Consider the following 14,677-nt stretch of genomic DNA (forward strand, 5'->3'; position numbering starts at 1 on the left):
CCTGCATTTCTACAGCCCCTGTTGTCTGTTTGAAATAATGGACACTAACATGGGGTCTGCAGGGATGCCTGTCTGCTTGCTGGATCACTCTACTTGCCTCATTTGCATGAGATTCACCTCTTTATGAGGTGATTTGCATGGCATTGAACTTCCTGTGTTGGCATGCTTGTGCGCACTGCTCAGCAGTGCCTACTGAATCACACAGCTGCTTACTTTTGTGTAAGCAGTGTGCCACAATGCTTATATGGTAAAAAATACTGTTTAGGCTTTTTTTTTAATTCCCTCCCAAGTCTTTTGAGTTTCTAATACCATGATGGGAGTAGACCTGATTCCTAAGTCAAAGTATGATTAAAGTTCATGAATTTAATATTGTTTCAATCTTTGATGTTCACCAGAAGTGATCTTTGCAGCACCAGCAATGTGCCCAGTACTGACTCCTTCTGCAATTCATATGGAGTTACATGTATCTGTAACATATCTAAGTATGATTGTAAATTCCTTTTTATAAGACCCATTGCTCCTACTACTATTGGAACTGTCTGGGTATTCGTCTTCACATTACCCTTGTTTCTGCCAGCAAACCCTGGTATTTTATAACTTTGTGTCTCTCTGTACATAAGACACTGTAGGTGTAGCAATTTCAATGATTAATGCTACTTTTGTCTTCTTTTCATGAACTACTATATCTGGTTTTCTCGCATCTTTTTTTGAAATGTTGGTAATGGGTGATCCCTTGTGATATAAACTTCATCATTTTCTGTAATGCTTTGTGGCTCATATTTCCAATGTTTTTCAGCTACTTCAATTTTACAATGTTTCCACAATCCCCAATGCAACAGTCTTGCCACATTCTTATGCCTTTCAGTATACAGTCCTTCTGCCATTAATATATCACAACCACCAACAAGATGTGCCACTGTTTCCAGTTTTACAAAACCTAAATGTATCTGTTTCTCCCAGATACTCAGTGGACTTAGTAAACCAATGTGTATGTGGTGCTGCGGTAGCATTGTCGCCTCACAGCAAGACATTGTCGCGTTCGATTCTCAGCTAGAACGTCTTCTGTGTGGAGGCATGCATGAATGGGCGTGCCTTCGTTGAAGGTTGTGTGTCAGGGCTGGTAACTCAGCATGTAAAAATCCACTACCAAACATTAGCAGACCGGAGTTCCGCTGTGGCGACCCCTAACCGGGATAAGCTGAAAGACGGGTTCAGGCACCTAGGCAGTGAGACATTTCCCTGTGGTACATTTGACTGGGGACACATGGCTGAAGTGACAGTCAGCTGCAGAGAAATATGGCTGTTTGCAAATTCCTTGTGGACAAAGAGAAGAATGTGTTGCCATGCCCACAACTTCAAGAACCAAAGTCACAGGGGGAAAACAATGTCCATGGTCCACAAGGTAACATGAGATAGCAGCAATATGGCAAGCATCAGCAGCGGGCTGGGCAGAGGGCATGTCAGTGGCAGTACAAATGCAGTGTACAATGGGCAGTACCATTATAAATGGTGTGTGTGGACCATTACCCCCTTTACATTCTCTAGGGAACATTACCTAAAATGCATACTGGAGCATAAATGTGACAACAGTAGCCTGCAGGATTTTTTCCATGCTGTAGGACACTTCTACATGTTGTAGTTACATAAGTATGCACTCAACACTGAGCACAACACTCATTACTTCTTCTGCCTCCATGCATTTGGTTATTAAAGCTGTGAGCATGGCAGTATGTGCTTCTCTTTGACCACAGGGAATTTGCAAACAGTCATATTTCTCTGCAGCTGACTGTCATTTCAGCCATGTGTCCCAGTCAAATGTACCACAGGGAAATGTCTCACTGCCTAGGTGCCTGAACCCCCGAAAGACACAACAACAACAACATGTAGTCCACTATCTTGGCCAGCCCATATTAACCTTTTGTTTTTTTGTTTTAAATTCATCTCTCCTTAACCATTCCTGCATTTGCTCCTGACCATCATGAGGTTGTTCCAAGAGCTTTCTGTACTTGCAAGTATAGTATCAAAAAATTAATGAAGCAACCTATTCTGGAAAGCAGAAAGTCCAAATATTACAAAAACAAAAGACAAGGTGGCAGAGTGACTTGAATAAGCTTTATTGAAAATGGTGTAGCATTTTGTCTATTTTAAAAACATAGACATCTTCAGAACCATAAAAACTATCTAAACAAAGCAAGAACATTTAAAAACCTTAGCTTGTACACATCCACGCTTTAAAAACATATCAATTACAATTTAGATAAAGCCCACTAAAAAGTTTAAAGGTACAGTACACTATTTTCTGTAAAAGTGTCATAACCTATCTGAAAAACAAGAAAACAAACTAGAAACAAACTCAAGTATTAAAATAAAACAAAATTACAGTTCTGATGCTCTGAACTTCATTTCACTAGTAATAGATATGGTCTTGTTGAGGGCAGGTGAATTAGATGCAACCAACAGTAACTGCCATAGTATTTCTTTATGCAGTAATCAGTTTTGCCAATCACCACCATAAACAAAAGGAATTATTTTCTCTAAAACAGAAAACTTAAACTTAATGAAATTCCTGCAAGAGATAGCATGCCTGCCTAGGGCACTTTTACTGTTGTTTTTTAACAGTGCTATAAATATGCTGCTAAACTCTTTTATTAAAAGCATAGTTAGTTTTTCTGAAATAAAATGTCAGAAAGTAAACAGCCCTCTCAGTTATATCTACCTTTCCACATCCATTTTTGCACACCAGCCAACATTCCACCCCCAAAGTCCATGTCAATGTAAGAACACTGATTGCATGAGCCACATTTTAAACTGCTATAGAAAAACATAATACACTGTTCTTGCTGGTCTTTCTAAAATTATCTTGATGTTAGGTCTGTTTTTAAATGTGAAAGATGGGGGTACTTCAAAGTGAGACTTAAGGTCATCATCACATTGTAAAATGGATCATTTTCTATCTATAATGTTTTTGATATCTGCAGCATCCAAAAAATAGTGAATAATCATATTTTTGCAATACCTAGTGTCATTTAATGAAACATTCATACAATTCCTACTGGTATCCATCATATTATGGGAATCAAAACTCTGCAACCCCGTAATAATAATAATGGGGGCATATTTGTTGTTCCTTTTGTTTAAAAAACTGTGTATAAAAATTGTCTGCCATTGTTTTACAATGTGACAATGACCTTAAAACATGCTTTTTTGCAATTTAAAAGTAGCTAGAGAGGGGTTATGAAGAGTCAGTTTATACGGGTTTCTAGATTAACCTCTGATGACAAGGAATGCATTAATCAGTTCAATCTGTTGAAATCCCTGTTTCTGGAAATAAGTTATCCAGAAGCAATGGTAGACAAGTTTTATAAACAGATTTTTAATAAAAGGAAAAACAAATATGCATCCATTCTTATTAAGGGATATAGAGCTTTGATTCCCTTAATATGATGGATACCGGTAGGAATGTTGTTAATTTTTTGTTAAATCACACTAGTTATTGCAACAATATGATTATTCACTAGTCTTTGGATGGTGTGGATATCAAAAGCATTCTACTTAAAAACTGGTTCATTTTACAATGTTACAATGACCTTAAGCCTCACTTTGAAGTACCCCCATCTTTCACATTTAAAAAGAGACCTAACATTGAGACAATTTTAGAAAGACCGGCAAGAACAGTTTATAATGGTTTTTATAAGGCTTTCAAATGTGGCTGGTGCAATCAGTGCTCTTACATTAACATAGATTTTGGGGGTGGAATGTTGGCTGGTGTGCAAAAATGGATGAGGAAAGGTAGATATAATTGTTTATCTAAAAGGGTTGTTTACCTGGCTAGATGCAGTACATGTCTGGTATTTTATATCGGAAAATCTAACAATGCTTTGAATAAAAGAATTTACCAGCATATTTACAGCATTGTTAAAAAGGACAATAAAAGGCCTCTAGCCAGGCATGCTATCTCTTGTAGAAATTTCATTAATTTTAAGTTTTCTATTTAGAGAAAGTAATTCCTTCCATTTATGGTAGTGATTGGCTAAACCGTTTGTTGCATACAGAAATGCTATGGCAGTTACTGTTGGATGCATCTAATTCACTTGGCCTCAACAAGGCCATATCTATTACTAGTGAATTAAGTTTAGAGCATCAAAACTGTGATTTTGTTTTATTTTAATACTTGAGTTTGTTTCTAGTTTGTTTTCATGTTTTTAAGATAGGTTCTGACACTTTTGCAGAAAGTAGTGTACTGTACCTTTAAACTTTTTTGATGGGTTTTAGCTACATTGTAATTGATAGGCTTTTTAAGTGTGGGCATGTACAAGCTAATGTTTACAATGTTCTTGATTCGTTTGCATGGTTCTGAAGAAGTGTATGCTTTTTAAATAGACAAAAGCACTAAACCATTTTCAATAAAGCTTATTCTTCAAGTCACTCTTCCACCTGGTCATCTGCTTTTGGTATACTTGCAACTATATTTATGCATTTTCCACATTTCTTGCCTTCTCATCCTTCACCTTATAGTCTTTCTTTTGTTTTTGGCACATTCATTCGCTGTCTGATTTTTGTCTACTTCTAGTTTGATTTCCATTCCCACTTGACACTAATACGCTTCTGCTAAACTAAGCAGGGAAGTCATTCTTAGACTTATTGTCCTCATGTTTTAAAACTTTCACTGCATCTGGGTCTTGTAAGGTCAGCATATATGTATGCAGTCCCACCATTTAGATCTATACATGTAATCAATTTTGAGGAGGCCCATAGCTCTTTCAGAATGGGGACCATATAGTCTTGGTAAACACTGATTTTTATAAATCATTTCATAAGCATTAAGCATCCTTCTTGTTTTCCTCTACAACTGATCCAACACCTTTAGGGCCAGTCAATCACTCCAAAACTGTAAGTTAGGATAGGAAGAGTAAATATGTTTGTAGTATTATTTGTGTTCTTATAAAATATTGCTTACTACACTTTATTCACATTTGTTCATGTTTTATTGTTGATCCTTCATTTCCCAAATATTTATATACCCCCTCTTCCTCGAGTTCTTTTGTATCACATTCCTGTTCCAAACTGATGTTTTATTGGTGATGCAGCTTTCTTACTTTAAAGGTTGTTTTTGCACATTCATCAAGACCAAATGATATTCTTATATAATCTGAAAAAGTTTTGACCACTTGCAGTTGTGCTTTCAGTTCTGCATCTGCTGAACTATACAGTTTTTAATCATCTACAAAAAAAGGTAGTCTTTATACTTTGTTGTTTTCTGGAGCCAAATTGTCGCCATGACCCGATCTGTTAAGTAGGCAGCTTAGTGGGTTAAGGGCAAGACAAAAGAGCAGCAGTGATGGAGTCACCCTGGAATATCATCATTTGAAATTTTATACCTGAAATAATAATTTGTCCTTTATCATGGCTTAACTGCAAAGTGGTCTGCCACTGTTTCATGGTCATTGTAATGTAGTTGATTAGTTTACAGTATATCTTATACATTTTTAAGCACTCTTTTATCCATGAATGTGGGATACTTTAAAATGCTTTCTTGTATTCGATCCATGCCATACTTAGATTATTTACCTTTTTTACAGTTCTCCACTATGACTTTATTTAACAACAAATGATCATTTGTTCCATGTGACTTTCTTTTATTGCCCTTTTGTTCTACTGCCATGATTGAGTTTTCTTCTAAATGACTATAAACTCTGTTGGCATCAATTCCAGTGTATGGTTTATATGTCATTGGAAGGCAAGTTGTTGATCTATAGTTTTAGTCCAGTTTAAATAAGAAGATGTGCCACAAAGATGCCGTACTAGTAATGATACATGTTTTAGATTAGTTCACTTCTATCCTTCATGAAACTGGGATATTAGGGTTAAAGAAACGATGTTGGGATATGAATTTTTTTAACCACAGTTGACATTTATTTATTGACTGCCCTAATGGTTTCATTATTTTTGTGGGTGAATATTTTAGGCAGACGACAGGAGTTACAATACGTGCACCCTGCACACCCATTTTTGTGAATATAATTATGGCTTTTGGAGAATGTAATTATATATTCAGCTGCAAATTTACATGCAGTTGGACTGCTAATTTTTGCTTCCTTTATGATACTGTTGGTGTGGACTAAAGGTGAAGAAGAATTAAGATATTTTACATATATCAATGAGTCAATTATTCATTTTTATTCATGATTATTCTTATTCTGAGATTGATTATTTAGAAGTGTCTGTAATTGAAAACATTAAAGGTCTTCAGTTTTGAACAAGCATATATAGGAAAAACTTGCTTTCTCATAATTATATTAATTTTGAAATTAATTATCCTTTGACTCAGGAAAAAATGTATTATAAAAGGACAGCAAGCAAAGATGATATTTAATGAATATACTTATTTTGAAGTAATTGAGGTGGTTAAAATGTGTTATTGAAATGTAGATATCCTGAGGTTTTTTTTTAATAATACAATTGAAGAAGTAAAAGTAAAGAGAAATAGTGGCATTTATAAACCTTTATTGGGTACATTAAATAGCATAATAATTATTGATAGCACTACTAAAACAATTTTAATAAAGCCATGGCTGTTACCATATGGCAGAAATATGAAGAAGGCTACTATTATTGCTAATAGGAAAATTATGTATTATGGAAATATGAGCAAATTAATGGGGGACACCAGGGTTTATTTATTCATGAGGTAAAAATATTAAAGAAATATTATCTGCTACATCAAATAATTTTTTTAATCATAGCTCAAAGAGTTGACATTTTTAAATGTGAACATTGATCGTAGTGCTGTTCTGTAGGTGAAACAGAATTTTTTTTTATTTTATGATTATGGTATAATAGAAAGCAATGGTTAGTGGACATACAACTCTAAATGTGTCATTGTAATTGCTTTATGTCAGACATGCCCAACATTTTTCATCAGGAAGACCAAGAGGGTGTTAAGAAAACATACTAATGAACATGTATTGGATATTAGAAAAATATAAAAAGTGTACTAAGTAAACATTATTATGTGCTGTAGGAATTGCAAGAAAGTTGTGTTTTATGTATTAGAGTCAGTATCTATTAATCCAGGAAGAGACGGTAAGATGGATCTTTTAGAATTAAAGGAATTAAACTGCCAGTTGTGTCTTAATGTGAGGTTCTGCACCAAGGCTGACTGAGGTAATTTTGATTAACTGCATTTTAAAGTTAAGAGCGGTAAGATTAGAAATGTAATATTTTTGTATTAGTGACTTTTTTGGCATATTGTATTTTTTTTTTTTTTTGTAAAAGAGTTGTTTTAAAAAGTTATTTTTAAGAATTTGGTAGTGTGGTTTAGGAATGACAATAGTTTACACATCGTGCATTTGTGGTTGTATTAGGAATTGGATACTTTCTTAGTGATTTTCTGATTTAGTCATTTTTTTAAACTTTGGACAAAAATGCTAAACGTTAATGAAATGAAATAGATTACATATGGTATATTGGATGAATTCCTTGGTGATTTTGGATTGCCACTCCAAAAAAAAATGATTTAGCCAATCAAAATCTGTTTTAGTATCTATTTATAGTAGCACTTTTTAATTACATTTAAAATATGGCTAGTCAAATATGATCATAGAGTGGATTACTACACTGCCTTATGGTAATTCTCAGTCTCTTTTAAAGAAAGATAAAAATATAAAGGATATTATGTTTTCTATAGTCATATTTTCTGCACTACCAGAAATTATCCTTGGTAACCTGACCTTAACAGTCAGTCAGAAGAGATCTGTTTACCTAGGAATAATGAAAGTAAATTATTATCAAATCATTGCTGGCACATGGTTTCTGTAAAGTATATGGACCCAAATCATTTCCTTAGCAACAAGATAAATGGAGAAAGTTAAACCAAGATTTGTACCTATATTTTTAAATTATATTTGCACCCCATTCTATGCATTATGAAAGTATGATATAATGCCTTTGAACGTTCGTTCTTAAAGTATGTGTGTGCATGTGTATCTGTCTGTCTTTGTGCTGAAATATATGCAGTGTGCATGCGTGTCTGTCATTGTGGACAAATATATGCAATCTACACATTGTCCATTCTTGACCGTCTTTTATTTCTACATATCAGTAACATTTTTCTAATTTTTACAGCCTTGGAAGTATGTTGCAAATAGCTTACTGGTAGTCTTCCCTGCTTTATAAAATTCCTTTAGTGACTAACTTGCTTTAACTGTGCAGCCAGTACAGTATAGTTAACTATATATATAATATATACTTCATAACTAAAAGCAAATGAAGACATGCTGAACAGATAATTAGCACTTCCGTCCTTTAATCATAATAAGAACTTCATTATGAATGTTAAAAGTACACAGAATATCAATATAAATAAAATCAAGTTGTTAATAACACTTCTCTACAATAATCCCTTGAGGCCATGGAACATAAATAAATTATATTTTGATGAGGTAATAGCAAAACTCAAAATATTTAAGTATTGAAAGACAATGGAAAATGGAAGTGTTGCCTTGCATTGCTAAAGTAGTGTAGAACAATGGCAAAAAAACACTTTTGCATGAGAAAACTCAGAATGTAATATTTGTCTGTCAGATTGTCTGTAACTGCAGATTACAATTTTTAAATGACAGGATAGTCTGGAACTGTGATAAGTAGCCAGGTAAAGCAAGCAAAGCTTTAGAAGCCAATGCCAAGAAACTTGCCTTCTTTGTAGTATTTTGTTTACACAAAGTGGTCTACATCCAGCAAACTCCACTCATATAAAAAATTGACCAGTAATGCTGCAGTTTGTATAACTCGCAAATTAATTAAAATATCATCCATGTTAGCATTCACATTTAATTATTTTATTGTATATTTTTAGTATTTAGTAAGATAATTAATGTTTCATTTTGGTATGACTTTTTCTGATATCTTTGTAACATCTACTATGAGAAACAAACCAAAGAGTCTAATTTCTTAATATAGGAAAATAATGTATTATTTTCCACAATGGACTCATTGTTTTGTGGTTTATGTCTGCATTTTAGTATGATATTTGTACCCTATGTTGTATTTATTATTACTGCATGGCCAGAGAGGTGAATCCCCACAGTAGGTCACTTAGGTGTTACAAAATATTAATCAAATAAATCACTGCAGCATTTAGCATGATGTTTCTCACATTTAGGCTGCATATTTTCATGACGGATAATTTGTAAAATATTATACGTTTGCTAAAAACACAGTGTGTCACATTTGAAGCAGTAGAATGTTAAGTCCTCACTCTACACGTTAGAATTAAAAAGGAGAAAGCTGGTGATAATGCACAAATAGTCTTAAAGAAAATCAGGAATTAAACAAGCATAATGAAAATTTCTAAAGATGTTCATTTTTAATGATTTATTATGTTTTCTACGTGTTTACTAATTAAGACCCCATAGACAGAACCCCAGAGGTGCATATTTTATTGATCAGCACTAAAGCATAGATGTACATAGATGATTTTTTTACTGTGAACACAGTATAAAAAAAGCAGGAAGTAAGGGTATAAAACCTAGAGCCATGACAACAAAACGAAGCCCAAAGCTATCCATAGTTTTATGCTTTAATCCTCAGTTCTCTTTGTGTGGAAATACAATGTTTTACACGCGCACAGGCACACACAAACACCCCTGTTTATATAATCTTGTATATTTTGAAATTGTGAATGTTTTCTGCTCCTGGTGAGAACTTCTAGATAAATCCAATACACCACACTTCACCAAGAAACACCAAAGTGTTCTGACAATTAAATTTAGACTGGATTTAAATTAAACACGACAATATGAAAAAAAAAGTTATTTTCGTGATATGTTTTAATGTTTTCTGTCCAACTGAAAAGATATATATTTTCAGGGAACGGGGAAGTGAGAACGACAACAAACGATACAAGTAAGTCAGAAGGGTTCTGGCTTTTATGCACCACCAGTAAACCTTTTCGGCGGTTCTCGAATGACCACTGGTCGTATTTATTTATCTAACTTAACATGTCACCATGAAAACAGCAAGGAGGGCCTGCTCCCCACGTTATGCATATGCATTCAAACCAGATGACGTTTAACTAGATGGTTGGGAAATGGAGAAAAAAAAGCACTATTATGTCCTTTACCATGTAAACGTAGTTTTGGCTATAATGCAAAACAGTGATATGGCCCACACAATTTTACATCATTACAAGGAAATTTCCTCGTTTTGGATCTCAAGCATGCAAGTTCCACGCTGTTCCCAGTGCAAGGGTCTGTTGCATATACTTAAGATTTTTTAAGTCATAGTAAATAACACTGAATCAATAGAACTTTTCTGTAAGTGTCATGCCATTCTGTCAGCTTGTAGTTAAATTTGTTAGTAAAAGTTTATAGTGAGTGTTCCACACTTTGCCCATTTGCTCCACATTGCGCGAGGAAATGATCCACAATTTGAAAATGGAAGGTTGAGAGCTATAGCTCCTAAGTTAACATACGCAGAAAGAGAAAGTCGTGTACCTTTACTTGTTTAGCAATTATATGTTTACTGTTTTTCAAATGCCCAAAGTGAAGTTCAATTTTTAACAAAACGTGAGATTCTGCAGCACGAGCCATTCTTTAAAACCAATGTTGGTCTGTACTTCAGTTTTCTTCCAGAATAAAAGCACAGTTTTGTAGAACTTGACTTTTCCTTTACAGTATTACAATAGTTTATGTGCAGAGTGATTATTTCGTGCAACTGTTAGAGAAAATTTGGGAAACTATTCTGTCCTAAAATCAAGACAGATTTGTCATTTTCGTGACACACACACTGTGTTGCACAAGCAGGCTGTCCTGTGTAGAGAGAGACAAGTAGTTACACCAGAGGATGGGTTGCTGGTTTCCACAATCCCATTCTCACAGATTATTCCATACTTCGCCAGATCTGATGCAGGCCCTAAATATGCCTAAGATTACTTGCCCCCCCCCCCCCCCACCACCACCACCACCACCAAATGTTGGAGCATGCCCAGAGTTAAACTAAAGAACTTAAGTTACAGCGTTTGAGTTGTACAAATATGTCAAAAACTAGAATTATTGTATCACTGTTGAATATGTTTTGCGCCCCATTTAGCTTATCAAAACACAAGTGAAGTGCCTGAATGGGAAATACTATTCTAATATTTGTCTGACCCTGTTGGCTTAGGTTTTTCCAATCTCTATTACTGCATCTGATCTCCTAAAAGAAACTAAAATGGTGCCAGCACATGCAGCAACAAAGAACTTCATAAAACAGAAATGTACAAACCCAGAAAATACATTGGGTGGGGTTTGTACATATGACTGAGAAGGCATATATTTATAGATTTTGGTGATATGAAAGAAATTAGTTCAGTGTCAATCCTAATCAGCCGTGCTTAGTCAAGGTAAAACTGATTTTCTACACTCCTATCGCACAAACCAAATAAATTATTGGTCAGCTCTGTCTGGATTACAAATAAGTAATCAATGAGCAGTCTTCTTTCCCACACTGACTCGCTGTATCCAGTGAGAGCAGAATAAAATTGGCAATGAAAGGAGCAGCAAAAAGCTTCAATACCTAGATTGTTCTACGTCGGCATATTATCTCCACATCTGTAAATAAAGTCATTATAAATACATGTTTATAGTAGACAGGCCAAGGATGCGCCCCTGGCACTGAAGTGAATGAGACATTGAAATTTCCACCTTTCCACTGAAATGAGTGTGCTAGTTCTCATTTTCTCAATTAAATTCGTATACATTGAAAAAAAAAACATGATGCATTCAAAACTAGTCACAGTATCAAATGTAGAATCACAGACCAGTTGTTATTTGTTAAACACTATTCTGCAAGGGCCTCATTAATAATAAAGTACGTCAACTAGGTGAGGTGGGGAGTTGATAGTGATTCCTGTTTCTAAAGCATATTCCTTTAATTATAAAATGTCTGAAGTTCCGAATAAGGTTCTGCTATGAAACGTCGAACAACAAAATTCCCATCATCAGAAACGCCGAAAACTGATGCACAAAATACTGAAGGGCGAAAAAGTTAGCTGCAAGTGTCACACCGGGAACTGCATATGCCATGTCTTACTATTACGTTCCAAATTAATGGAAGCATTCATGATCAGCTTAATCGATTTATTGCTTTTAACTTTTAGACGTGCCCATATTATTATTATTATTATTATTATTATTATTATTATTATTATTATTATTATTATTATTATTGGCATCATCATAATCATTATTTCTTGATGACGATGATTATGCTGATGACGTTACTACTAGAATTTTTGCACGAGTTGTCGGAGCTTCGTGCGCACCTGCAAATGGAATTGGACAAATTCATCTGGGCAATTTGTTGTCACCGAATACACAGAAATGTATGTTCGAATGAGGTCAAGTAATCTGATTTTATTATTGGTTTGTTTAGATATTTGTTTATTTTTAGTTGCTAAATTATTTCACTTTGACAATAAATTGTAATTATTTTGTAGATGCACTACTGCAAACAGTTTCGTTTGCCCTAACGTCTTACATCATCGCTTTACATTGAACCTGTGGTTTGATTTCGGAGTATACTAAAATCGAGAAGTACTTTTTCTGTTTTAAAACGGAATGCAAAATTCAATTATAAACTGCACGTTGCATTCGTTGTATATAATTGTAAACACACTGTTCTCATATCTTTTTATCTGACATTTACATTTAGAATTATGCAATTCATAATTTTCCAGTGGAAATGAAAATAAACTGCACAGGCAAATTGGACTATTAAAACTAAACTTGGTGTCCTAAACTGAAAATAATTAAAAACAGTGTGTGCAATGGCTTAAAGTGAAAAACATTAACGACAGTTTTTAGAGAACTCGACCAAAGCTGGTGCTACCGACTTGAAAACATTATGTGATGAAAGCAGATGTGATGATCCAAATGTCCTCAGTAAAGTTGCAAGTGCAATTAGGCTTGCGGGGTTAGCCCTTGAAACACTCAATGGCTCATCAGCACTTAGTGAGTGGTTTCTCTCTTTCTAACCACAAGGAGTTTGGATGATAGAGCTGGCGCCAGTAGGTTCCCAGAAGAGTTCAGAAGTCAAGAGCTAGGCAGGTAGAGTTGGTAACGTGATCTGTGTAGAATGGTAGAAGTCAGGAAGAGAACCAGGCAGACGAGAGGAGAGGATTAGCACTGGCTTTCCCCCCTCAAACACTAAAAGTGTAATAATTTTACTGATAAACCAGTTGCCTTAAGGGAAATTGGTACTATAGCAGTGCTTCTCCTATATTCCAATCTCCGGTTGCACAATTTTCTTTACCAGTGTCCTGCGTGCACAAATGCGTGTGGAGTATAACACTGACTCCATACAAAGCATGATTATGATGTTATATGAATGCATCACACTTGCGTATATAATCAACAGCTAAAAAAATCATAAGGTGGATTTGGGTGTTTGGCTGATTGTGTTATTACTACCAACTATTTTAATGATACAATGACTTCAGAATAGAAATTGATTCTGGGCATGACACAATTTCTCTGATTTTTAAGATGTATTATAGTCATTAAAAATAAGTAGGAAATCCGATCTCCCCACCAACCCCAAGAGGAAAACTAAATTCCACAATTATTTATAGATTATTTTTCATTTACTGCTTTGTCTCATCTAACTTCAGCTATTGAATTAGCGTTCACATAAGCAACCGAGCAGAGTCTTGCAAAACGCTATTATATCAGAGGAAATATTTGTTTAGCACTTGAAATGAACAGTTTGTGCACCCAGCTAATCTGCTGAGATACTTGAGAAGCCTTTGAAGAGAATCGCTCAATAACCAAGTTTGATTTTTCGGATTTTTGATGTCCTAGTGCAGGGTTAAGTATAAAGACTTAACAGATGGTTCAGCCATCTCTGTCAGCAGTATTGGCCCCACTCTGAAGTGTGTATTTATAACACTAAAGTGGAGCATCACATAATTCAGTCTCACTTCACCATGTATGTTTTGCCTGGATTATGATGGCAATAACCATGATTTTATTAATGGCAATGAGTGATTTACGACTCACTCCGATACATTCCTAGCAAATTCCAAAAGAAAAATCAAACTGTATATGACCTGAAAGAAATCAGAATTTATAGGTTAATATAGCAAGAAGCACTCGTTACTGGCATGATGAGGTGTATGATACATGTACAAGTGCTAAAAAGAAAAAAGGCACTCAGTGGCAGGGCGCATGTGAGTAATGCTGAAATCTTGTGCGGACACTAATGCATACATTATGTACAAATACATGCACGTATGCAATATCTGTCTATCTATCCATCTATCTATCTATCTATCTATCTATCTATCTACGTGTGTGTGTGTGTGTAATAGGAGAGGGTGTTAAGCTCCGAATTAAAAAAACTGTCTATAGAATTGTTAATAAACCAAATGTGTCCAGCTCTAAATCTTAAAAAAGGATTTTGTTGATGCTAAACATATTGACCTAGTATTTTCCTTTGATTGCAAATGCAGCAATAATACACAATCTCTGTATCAAAATACATTTAATTAATGTAATGCAAAATCGTTTCATCCTGTTGCTGGATACAATATTCATTATTCATAAATGGTTACTTTGCTGCACTTTATTGTATTTTTTCGCGCTTTAGTTCACCACTGCATGGTACAGACATGAACAGCTGTGACCCAAAGAATGGACCA

Source organism: Protopterus annectens, chromosome 14.part0 (genome assembly GCF_019279795.1).
Source record: "Protopterus annectens isolate FY-2018-M chromosome 14.part0, PAN1.0, whole genome shotgun sequence".
In the NCBI taxonomy this organism is placed as follows: Eukaryota; Metazoa; Chordata; order Ceratodontiformes; family Protopteridae; genus Protopterus; species Protopterus annectens.